Genomic DNA, 12,517 nt, shown 5'->3' with positions numbered 1-12,517 from the left:
CCCAGGGCGCTGACCGGACGGCACCGTCGCTGAAAGCTGACGGGGAGCGGCAGAACCCGTGCGACGACAGAGGCGCAGCTGATTGAGATGCCGACGCACCTCACCAGAGGCCCCCAAAACCAGATACATCGCGCGGCCGAGGCAGCGAAGAATGCGCCCTGCGAGCCAACGCCGTGAACCGCGAAAGTTGCGATAGAATACAACGTCGCCTGGAGCAAAAGCAGGTGTCTGCCGCTGCACAGGAACCGGATGCGGCGGATATAACAAAGACATCAAGGTGCGATGAGGGCGACCGTGAAGCAACTCAGCCAGCGAGCGACCATCTCGGGGCTGAGAGCGATACGAGGACAAAAAGAGCAATAACGCGTCCTCCCGAGAATGCGACTCTTTCAACTTCAACATCTGTGACTTGAAAGTCCGGACCAAACGTTCAGCGGCACCGTTTGACTGCGGCGAAAAAGGCGCGGACGTCAGATGTTGAATACCATTGGCCTCGCAGAATGACTGAAATTCTGCGGACACGAATTGTGGGCCATTGTCGGAAACAATAGTCTGTGGAAGACCTTCAATGCAAAAGATAGCGGACAACGCTTGGATTGTGGCAGAAGACGTCGTGGAAGACATCCGGACAACAAAAGGAAAATTACTGAATGAATCGACCAGAACCAACCATCGAGCATTCCAGAATGGACGAGCAAAATCGATGTATAAGCGTTGCCAAGGGGAAGTGGCGTTTGGCCATGCAAAGAATGTCCGCGGCGGTGCGGATTGGTGTTCGGCACACGCCATGCAAGAAGAGCACATATTCGTAATCGAAGCATCGATTCCGAACCAAGTACAGTGCTGACGAGCAAGTTGTTTCGTTCTCACTATACCCCAATGTCCTTGGTGGAGAAGCTTTAAGACAGAGGACTGTAACGAACGTGGGACCACGACCCTGGACTGATCATTATCACAACGCAATAGCAGAACACCACGTCGTACAAAAAGTCTCTCCTTGTGAGCAAAAAATCGGCGAACCAACGGATCCTCGATCCGTGACTTTGACAAGGGCCATTGCGTAGCAACAAAACGCAAAACGGTAGCAAGGACTGGGTCAGCTGCTGTGGCTGTAGCTACACGACGAAAATCAATCGGAAACGATTCGACCACGTCATCGGTTTCCGCATCAATGAACATGCAAGCAAGTTCGGAGGAATCGAATGCTCTATCCTCAGCAACAGGCAAACGGGACAACACATCGGTGTTTCCGTGCTTAGCAGTGGACTGATACAAGATATCGTAGCGGTACTGCGAGAGGAAAATAGACCAGCGAATGAATTTCTGCGCTGTACGTGGAGGTACAGGCTTGTTCGGATGAAAAAGCGACGTCAAAGGTTTGTGGTCTGTGATGATGGTAAAGTGACGACCATACAAGAAATCATGAAACTTTGTAACACCAAATACGAGAGCCAAAGCTTCTTTCTCGATCTGTGAATAATTTCTTTGCGCTGACGAGAGCAATTTGGACGCAAAGGCAATAGGGCGATCATGCGAGCCATCTTTGTGCGCAATCACAGCACCGATCCCGAAATCCGATGCATCTACCATCAACAAAAGTGGTTTCTGGGGATCGAAGGGCGTAAGGCAAGTATTGGAAAGCAACGCCGATTTCAACTGGCGAAAGGCGCGTTCGCATTCCGTCGTCCAGACGAACGGAACACCCTTACGGCGTAAGCGGTGAAGCGGAGCTGAAATGGAAGAGGCATGGGGGATATATTTATGATAGTTGATTTTTCCCAGCACACTCTGTAGCTGCTTCAAATTCTGCGGCGAAGGCAAGTCTTGCATGGCACGGAGGTGCTCTGGAGTGGGATGTATGCCTTGGGCATTGAGTACGTGTCCCAGATAGGGTAAGTCACGAGCAAAAAACACACATTTGTCCTTCCGCAAGCGAAGACCATTTTGTCGCAAGACCTGAAATAATGTTCTGAGATTGGCTAAATGTTCTTCTTCCGTCTTTCCGGAGATCACAATATCGTCCAGATAGTTTGCAGCAGTAGGGACCGACGCACAAACAGGTTGTAAATATTGCTGAAACAATGCAGGGGCAGATGCACACCCGAATGGCAGTCTTTTGAATCGGTACAAACCAAGATGCGTGTTAACCACCAAGACGCGCTGGGATTCGTCGTCCACCAGTATTTGCAAGTACGCATCTGCTAGGTCCAACTTCGAAAAATATTTACCCAGGCGCAGTTTGTCAAAAATATCTTCCGGGCGGGATAAAGGAAAAGTAGCAATCACTAGTTGGGGATTCACTGTTGCCTTGAAGTCCACACAAAGTCGCAATTTGCCGGAAGGTTTTTGCAAAATTACTAAGGGTGAAGCCCAGAGAGAAGCCTGCACACGTTCAACGACACCTTGTGATTCCAATTTGTGTAACGTTTGTGCGACCTCATCACGCAATGCGTGGGGAACATTGCGCGCTCTGAAAAATTTCGGTTGCGCATTGACTTTCAGTTCCAAATGTACTTTATAGTTCTTAGCGCAACCAAGGCCCGGTGCAAAAATGTCTGCAAACTCTACACAGAGACGAGAAACACTGGATGAAGCCACAGTCTGGTTCACTGATAGGACCTGATTGACTATAGACAAGTTAAACAACTGAAATAAATCTAAACCAAACAAGTTCACTGCAGAAGAAGAACGAAGGACGTAAAATGACACAAGTTTTGTTTGTCCCTTGTATGTTGCAAGAAGGCTGCACCGTCCTAACACAGGGATCTTGTGACCTGAGTATGTAGTTAGCTTAACATTGGCGGCACGCAATGGAGGTGTGCCCAGTTGTTTGTACGTGTCGTGATTAATCAGAGAAACTGCAGCTCCGGTATCGAGCTGGAATGGTATCACTTTTCCGTCAAAGTCCAAATCTACAAAAAGTTTATTGTCCTGCTGACGACAAGAGCGACTGTCTCTTGCAACGTGAACAGTTTCTGGTACAGAAGCACTTGCGACGTGATGGGATTTCCGTCGATGTCAACGCACACTTTGTGTGGGACAAACACAGTCACTGTTAGAGAGAGTAGCACTGGGCGGAGTGGCATGAACTACATGAATTTCCATGGGCGAAGGTTCACGAGCCTGAGTATTCTTGGTTCGATTCCGATTCCGGCGCGAAGCAAAGGGCCTGGAATGGTTGTGAGAGTCCGATCTAAGCTTTTTCTGGCACACACTCTGAACATGACCTTTTTTATTACAGAAAAAGCAAATAGCTTGGCGTGACGGGCAATTCACACGCGAATGTCTAGTAGCACACCGCGGGCATGATTTTAGCACTGCATTTGCTTGCTTACGCGGCACACGTGGCTGCGCGGACGGGCGCGAGGGCTGTTTACAGTTCCGTGCAGCTCGCCCGGCGGGCCGGTTAATGTGACACATGGCTGGCGAAGTTTCAAATGATTCTTGAGCAAAGTCAAGTGTGTCTTGCCTATCCAAATGTCCATAGCTTGTTGAACGGAGGGATTGACTAGTTTCAAAATCTGTTCCCGTATACGAACATCAGAAACGTTCTGTGCAATTGCATCACGCACCATAGTATCTGAGTAAGGGAGTCCACATTCACACTCGAAAGCACAATCCCTAGTAAGGCCTTGCAAAGTTGCAACCCACTCCCGATTAGTTTGACCGGCCATACGCTTTGTACGAAAAAAAGTATACCTTTTGCAACGATATTGACTGATTCTTTAAAATATGCATCTAATGCAGACAAAATTTCTGCGTACGACAGAGTTGCTATGTCGCGTCGGGGAAACAATTTCACTATCACACGGTAGGTGGACACACCTACACAAGAAAGGAGATAGGCTGCCGCTCATTACCTTGAATTCTGTAGGCGGCGAGATGGAATCCAAATTGGCGTGACCACTCCGTCCAGCTTTCCAGTGCCGCATCGAACGGACGAAAAGGAGGTGCAACTGCATGTTGTGGCTGCGGTAGCGATGAAGCGGCGGCGGCCGCATCGGTTTGCATTGCACGTTGACCCTGGACGAGCTGTCCAAGGGCATCCAATAAGGCCTGCGTCTGCTGATTCTGCAAGCGATAAAATTCGGACAGTACATCTGGAGATTGTGGCGAAGCCATGACACAAGTAAATTACGGTATCAATTGGTACAAACGCGATTTAGCTCGTCGCCAATCTGTTGTGACTTGACAAGACAGCCAAGTCACTATGCGAGGATGCCGAAAAGCATGCGTTAAGCTCACGCAGACTGGCGTGAGGTCTGGAACAGTAAAGTAGTTGAGTCTAGTAAGAAAAGAACGTAGTTGCTGGAATACTTAACTTTAATCCATAATTGTTGTACATCGCTCTTGATGATACATAAGTGCAATCTCAATATACTGGTAATGGCGCCTTGCTAGGTCGTAGCAACTGACGCAGCTGAAGGCCATGCCAACTATCGTCTCGGCAAATGAGAGCGTATTTGTCAGTGTAGCTTCGCTAGCAAAGTCGGCTGTACAACTGGGGCGAGTGCTAGGACGTGTCTCTAGACCTGCCGTGTGGCGGCGCTCGGTCTGCACTCACTGACAGTGGCGACACGCGGGTCCGTCGTATACTAGCGGACTGCGGCCGATTTAAAAGCTACCACATAGCAAATGTGGTGTCTGGCTGTGACACCACAGCAACGAGTTGATGCTTCCTGCACATTACTTCACTGCCTTGCAGCCGAATACGACAACTTTCTGGACTCAATTGTCACGGGTGACGAAACCTGGGCATACCACTTTACAGCTGAGACCAAGCAACAATCACGCCAGTGGCGGCATCCTTCTTCGCCGAAGCCGCGGAAATTCAAACACAGTCTGCCAGTAAAGTCTTGTGGTCGTTTTTTGGGATCGGAAAGGGGTATTGTTGGTCGACTTTATGCCCACTGGGATCACAATTGACGCTGACAGGTACTGTGAGACTCTGAAAAAACTCAAACGGGCAATTCAGAACCGGAAAAAGAGGAATGTAGAGCAAGGGCGTACACATTCTCCATGACAACGCTCGCCCACACATCACTCGGCAAACCGTTGCTCTCCTGCAACAGTTTCAGTAGAACAAAACCACCCACCCACCCTATAGTCCTGACTTGGCGCCCAGTGACTATCACCTGTTCCCTTGGTTAAAAGAACATTTGGCCGGTAAGCGATTCATCTCTGACGTCGAGGTGAAAGAAGAGGTTCATAACTTTCTGAACAGCATGACGGCGAGCTGGTATGACATGGGCACACAAAAACTACCACAGCGTCTACAAAAATGCATCGACAGAAATGTTGATTATGTCGAAAAATAGCTAAATGTTCAAGCTGTAAACCGATGTAAACCATTGTAGATGTAAACAGGTCTATGTACTTTTTAAAAAAAATAGGAGACCTTATTTTCGGGATTACCCTCGTATCTTAATGTGAATCTGGGACAATATATACCAGACAAAAAGTAATAGCTCTGTGTGTGTACGAGTATAAGTATACTTGTTTGTGTATATACGCTGTAAAGTCGATCACTTGTTCAATTCGTTCATGGTACCTACGTCGCTGCCGAAAGCGAGTTATGAGGTCAAATTGCAACAGAGCCAGAGATCTTTTTCCCCTCTGTTATTGCTTCAGTTCTTAGCTTGAGGCGGGCTCGTTAGTGGATAAAATCGCTCTTCAGCCGAAATTTTTAAATTTTTGACAAAGTTTTAGTATATACGTAATACATAAAAATAATTTTTTTCAACATTTGTGAACAAATTTGTATGTATTTTTAAAACATTTTCACATGACCTTCCACAATAGTTATAATATAATCAATGATGATGATCTAGTACATATAAGGCAAGGTAAAAAATTTGACAGCAATTGTCGAAGGTACAGTGGAAGGACAGAAGGAAACTGAAAGGAGCAAAACAATAATGCTGGATGAAGTGCAAAGAGGAAGGTACCAGACTACGAAGCAGTTGGCCTGGAGCAATGTGGAGACAGCAGTGGTGTCAGGAACCTGACAATAGACTGGATACTTTATGATGACAATGACTATGATGATGATGATGATAATGTAATAATGACGATGCTGGTGGTGTCATAAAACGATCATGTACATGTTGCAGATGGAATAATAATTAGAACAAAAGGGCATTGTGGAAACCACAGGAACCGTCACAGAAAGGGAAGATGGAGGAGGGAGCAAAATGGAAGGATAAAGTGAGGTGGAACTTTGTTCACTAGGGCTAGAAGGAAGAGTATAGCTCGGGACGGATTTCGTCGTTGAGTACTGCGAGTTGGTTGAAGTTCCAGTAGCAGAGAACGGTCAAGGCATGGAGGTGCAAGAAAGGTGGGATATGGATTGTTGATTAACGGGATGCGATGACCTCTGTGGGACCGGCAGGTTGATACTGGTTGGCTACGCATTGATTGGTACGCATGATTCTACTCTAGGGTGACGGGATTTGCCGCAAGCACTACTGTGGTAGGAGCGAAGGTACTTGTGCTGACTGACTCCAGCACTCAGACAACCATCACATTATCCTCGCTACTCTTGCTCTCCATCTGTGCATCCACCATACTTACGCTGCTCTCAGTTGTCTCGGAAAAGAGGAGCTGTCGATAGTGAACTGGAAACAAAGGGGAATCAGAGGCAACGGAACAAAAGGCTAAACGATTTGAAATTTGTGGACGATATTGTGCCTTTGGCCGCTGAGACTGAGAAACAATATGTTCTGATTACTTCCTCCCAATGTAAAGTAATTGGACTCAGCTTGAACATTCCGGCAACATGCAATAAATATAACAAAAGGATCGCAGCGGAAGCGCTTAGGTTGACAATGTCTCTACAAAATGCCAGTGAGTGCATCTGTATTAGTCAGCTTGTAAATGTGAAGGGTGGTGTAAGATCTAAAATCTTGCGCCGCATTAGGCTGGCTAGCTTTGAGAAACACTCGTCAGTCTTCGGATATTGCATGTCAGCAAATATGGAGAATAAACTTTCTGATGAGTGCATTTTACTGGACCTCACCTATGGCCGCGAATCCTACTCACTAAATGAACTCACCGTACGGAAATACAAAACTGCACAAGAGGTCGTGGAAAGGTCCATACTAAACTTAACGGGAAAAGGTAAAATAGTAAGGAGAACCCGGGAAATGCTTTTAATATTTTCCTTTTCAGTATCTGGACCAGCTGATCGGCTGTTACATTGGAAACGCTACATCATTTTTATTTGTCTAACATTAGTGTTGAGCCTTTATGTAACGAAGCTTCCTCTGATCATACAATGTAAGCTTTCACGGCCGGTACTGTCTCCACTTAAAACTTCCGGACTGATAGACCGTGATCGAAGTATAAAACTGTCTCCTGACCTTTCGTCTCCGACTGCGGGAGACATCCTCGGAAGTAAAGCGGCGAACTGCGAAGAGAACTCGACGAAGCGCTGATTACATAGGCCGTACAGAGGGCCCCACTGTCGATCACGTGGCGTCGGCTATGAGATTGTCTCTGGTACCGCCAACATTCTCGATTGAAAGTAATCGATCGTCACGCTTGCGTGTCTGTGATTAAACGACGGGACGGATCGTTGGGCCATAAGGTGCATAGAAAGCCCACACATACTGATCGTTATCTACACAAAGATTCAAACCACCACCCTAGACAAAAAAGAGGTGTAATGAAAACTTCGGTAGACAGGGCGTACAAACTTTGTGAACCTGTTTATTTAAAAGATGAGATTGAACATCTACGGTCAACTTTCGTGAAGAATGGCTATTCTAGCAAGGATATAAATCGAGCACTTCGCTCTGGGCAGAGAATCAGGAGTAACGACGAACAACAGTTGTCTAAGTGCAAAGTTTTTCTTCCGTTCATTAGTAAGATCACAGATCGCACTGGGAAAGTTTTAGGCAAATATGGGGTAGAAACTATTTTCAGACCCACTAGGAAAATAAAAGAATTTTTAAGGTCAGCAAAAGATGCACGACACCCTTTGGCTACACCGGGGGTATATAAAATTCCTTGTAGTTGTGGATAGGTTTACATCGGTACCACAAAGAGAAGTGTGAACACCCGTCTTGTCGAACATAAGAGGAATTGCCGCCTGGGTCACACGGATAAATCGGCCGTAGCGGAACATGTTTACCAGGAAGGTGATCATGAGATAAAATTCAGCGAGACAAGCGTCCTATCAAAAACCTCGCATTATTGTGCACGCATGTATAGAGAGGCTATCGAGATTGATAAACATCGTAATAATTTTAACAGGAAAGACGAAGGTGTTGAACTGGATAAAATTTGGATGTCAGCGTTCACCGCAAGCGTGACGATCGATTACTTTCAATCGAGAATGTTGGCAATACCAGAGACAATTTCATAGCCGACGCCACGTGATCGACAGTGGCGCCCTCTGTACTGCCTATGTAATCAGCGCTTCCTCGAGTTCTCTTCGCAGTTCGCCGCTTTACCTCCGAGGATGTCTCCCGCAGTCGGAGACGAAACGTTAGGAGACAGTTTTATACTTCGACCACGGCCTATCAGCCCGGAAGTTTTAAGTCAAGAAGCTTCCTCTGTCCAACTGTATTTCTTATAATGGTTCTTTGAGGTATTAATGAAAATATAAGCAACATTTATATTATTTGTGAGTACTCCTATCTGATAAAATGATGATGTCCCAGGGGAGGCTGCTACACCCATGGGACAAGATCATGTTTGACTTTCAACAGGCAGAGACCAGACCAAGATCGCGCCGGATCCACAATCTGATAAAAGCCTGACTCAACATCTGAGCCGGCCATTGTGGCCGAGCGGTTCTAGGCGCTTCAGTCTGGAACCGGGCGACCGCTACGGCCGCAGGTTAGAATCCTGCCTCGGGCATGGAAGTGTGTGATGTCCTTAGGTTAGTTAGGTTTAAGTAGTTCTAAGTTCTAGGGGACTGATGACCTCAGATGTTAAGTCCCATAGTGCTGAGAGCCATTTGAACCATTCAACATCTGAAATGGACATACTGTTGTAAGATACGAATAGCTGATGACATAGGAACACGGTCTGTATGAATGTATTAGTGGCATTTTTCTTCCTGGTACTGTGGACAATGCGAGTTCAAGGAAATATCAACGCTGTGGAAACGTTTGTAACACGTATGCGTTGCCGGCGATGGGCGAGGCATGGCAGAGTCTCTGACCAGAGAGTAGTATGTAGTTAGTTGTTGCTTGTCGCTAGTCGGCAGTAGCCTGCAGTTGTCGACAGTAGTCGGCGCGTGCCTGCGCGTGTCGGCAGTCTGCTCTGGTCGGGACTTTGGAGGATGAGTATTATTGTAGAAGGTAAAGAAGCAGCCTTGCGCATATCTAGTAATGTATATTAACTGTCATTAATTTCTTTAAAAAACGCCCCAATAATAATTTTTATAATATAAAGTAATTTTTTTTAAGAAAAGCATTCATTTCAATTTAAAGAATATTTCCAATGCATGATCATTCCTTCCAAGAATAAAAAAAAAATATAGCCCAGCATTGCAAGAAGCTGTGCCGAAAAGTTTTTACGTAAGAGCAGATATATTCGCAGTTTTTATTGAGGTAAGAATTTTTCCTTTTTTTATTCAGAATACAGGGCCGAGGCGCAGCGCTGCTGTCGTCATAAAATTTACCAGGTTACTGAATTCTTTTATTATTTCCGGGTTTAGGAATTGAATTTTGTGGTTACATTAAATGTGAATGCATTTCTGCACAGAGATTATAAGTGGGAGCCAATTTTGTTCAGAGGTTACAATATATAAAATTCATTTAATTATTATTTTTGTGCGGAGGTTACACTTGGTTCTTGGTTACTAATTTTTTAAAAAAATTCTGTGTTGAGGTTACACGTTCATAGTTTTTGTGGCACAGATTTGGGCCTTAAAAACAACATAGAACCAGTAAGAAAAATGATTTTGCGTGTTCGACTCCTGAATCTAAAATACACAAATTTAGCAAGAAGATTACTTTAGTTTTCACCAGAACCTGTTTCATTATCCAAACTGATACCTATAGAAACCAATTTCGCAAACAGCCTTCATGTGTGTGACATGATTAGATCTTTAATGCTTTAAAAATTGGCCAAGTGCGAGTAGGAATCGCGCTCTGCGGCTTCCGCACAAACTTAATTATGTGTGCAGACAGTTTATCCTTCCCAGGAATTGCTAATCTCGACGATTTTTGCCTGTGACCGATATCAGCAATGGTGGCCCAAGACTTTGGGCATAAGAAGCCACCCTAGCTCTGCCAACGGCCTTGACAAAGAAGGCGGAAGAGCGGACTGAGGTTCAGTGTACTGTCGTGCCCTTGGTGTGGCAAACTGCCCCAAAAGGTGGAAAAATCGGCAATGATTAACGACATGAAGGTGCAAAACACAATGGTAACACTGCGTTAAAGACACGTAACATGTATCCACAGGACATGTGACCCGTAACTGAAAAAAGTGCCATGATCACCCCACAGGCAAAAGATTCCCACCGAATCCCCCTCCGGTGAAGGACAGCCAAGGGCGAGGTGACCGTGAGACCATGAAAAACGACTGAATAACCAACGAAACGGTCACGTTCTACCTGCAGGGCGTGGAATGTCTGAAGTTTGAACGTGGCAGGAAAGCTAGAAAATCTGAAAAGGGAAATGCTAATCTCAATATAGTGAGGATCAGTGAAGTGAAAAGGAAAGAAGACAAGGATTCACGGTCAGATGAGTATAAGGTAATATCGATAGCAGTAGAAATGGTGTAACGGGAGTAGGATTCGTTATGAATAGGAACGTAGATGGTTCAAATGGCTCTGAGCACTGTGGGACTTAACTTCTGAGGTCATCAGTCCCCTAGAACTTAGAACTACTTAAACCTAACTAACCTAAGGACATGACACACATCCATGCTCGAGGCAGGATTCGAACCTGCGACCGTAGCGGTCGCGCGGTTCCAGACTGTAGCGCCTAGAACCGCTCGGCCACCTTGGCCGGCTTAGGAACGTAGAGCAGGGAGTGAATTATTGTGAACAGTTCAGTGATGGGATTGTTCTAGTCAGAATCGACAGTAAACCAACACCGACCACAATAGTTCAGATATACTTGCCGACGTCGCAGGCATAAGAATAGGAGGTAGAGAAAGTAAATGAGGATATTGAACGGGTAATTCAGGACGTAAATGGAGATGAAAATCTAATAGTCATGGGGACTGGACTGTTTTTGTAGGGGAAGAAAATGTTAGGGACGGGAAAAGCAGACCGATGGAAACCGACTTTGGTATTTTAGTTCTGAAAAATCGTAATTTTTCGGTATTTTTATGATCTCGCTTACAATAAGAGTTTCTTATTGTTTACTAACAGCCGGGTAAAAATCTAGTTATCAGTTTACCATAGCTGTTGCGCTAAAATTGTTGGTTTTTAAATTAAAAAATTAAAAAAGAGTAATGTTTAACAATAAAATTTTCATTGCTTTGAGATATGGGGTTTGAGCCATGGCGGTTGGCGCTAGGGTGTTCGACTTGCATCGCTGAAATTGATATTCGGCTGTCCTGCTATCTTTGACGGCTCCCCCGGCGTGATTTTCGGGGAAACGTGTGACGAGTGAGTCTCCTGTCGGCGTTCAACGAGCCAATTTGTATTGAAATCAAGCCAGCGTCCCTAGCCGTGGTGCATGGGCCTCGCCGTGCTCGCCGCCCTTGTCTTTCGTCGCGCCGGATGTACGGCGCCGATCATTGGGCGCTTTGACGTGCAAAATTGTGGCGGGTTCGTCGTCTCACGCTGAACAGCTTCTCAGCTCGTAATTTGCAAGCTCCAAGTTACGTATGACTTTTATTCTGTGTTTAACTAAGAAGATTGTTGAAACTTATTGTGGCATGGGTAGCTGCCGGAGATGATTCTGTACTTGGTTCGACAGTGGCTATTTTAAGGAGGCTGATGTTCCTCATTACATTTTTGATCATCCGTGGAATGTGTGTTTAAAGTGGTTTTTATGGCATATTGTCCGCTTTGGGACTGGCTGCGGTTGTGTACCTGCCCGGTAGCCGTAGAGTTAAGACGAGGAGGTATACTTGGAAAGGGCGGGAAGATACAGAAGGATTACAGTTAGATTACATTATTGCCAGGCAGAGATTCCGAAATCAGACATTGGACTGTGTAACCTCCCCACACGAAAATATTAATTAGATGATGAACCAAGTGTAAACTCCCACAAAAATAATAATTAAATTTTTTTTTAATTATTGTAACCTCTGAACAAAATTGGCTCCAATTTATGACCTCTATGCTGAAATGCATTCACATTTAATGTAACCACAAAATTCAATTCGTAAATCCGGAAATAATAAAAAAATTCAGTAACCTGGTAAATTTTATGACGGCAGCAGCGCTGCGCCTCGGCACTGTATTCTGAATAAAAAAGGAAAAATTCTTACCTCAATAAAAACTACGAATATATCTGCTCTTATGTAAAAATTTTTCGGCACAGCTTCGTGCAATGCTGGCCTATATTTTTTTTTTTTTATTCTTGGAAGGAATGATCATGCA

Source organism: Schistocerca cancellata, chromosome 5 (assembly GCF_023864275.1).
Source record: "Schistocerca cancellata isolate TAMUIC-IGC-003103 chromosome 5, iqSchCanc2.1, whole genome shotgun sequence".
Taxonomy (NCBI): Eukaryota; Metazoa; Arthropoda; class Insecta; order Orthoptera; family Acrididae; genus Schistocerca; species Schistocerca cancellata.
The sequence above is the reverse complement of the archived record's forward strand: the minus strand, read 5'-3'. Positions refer to the sequence as shown.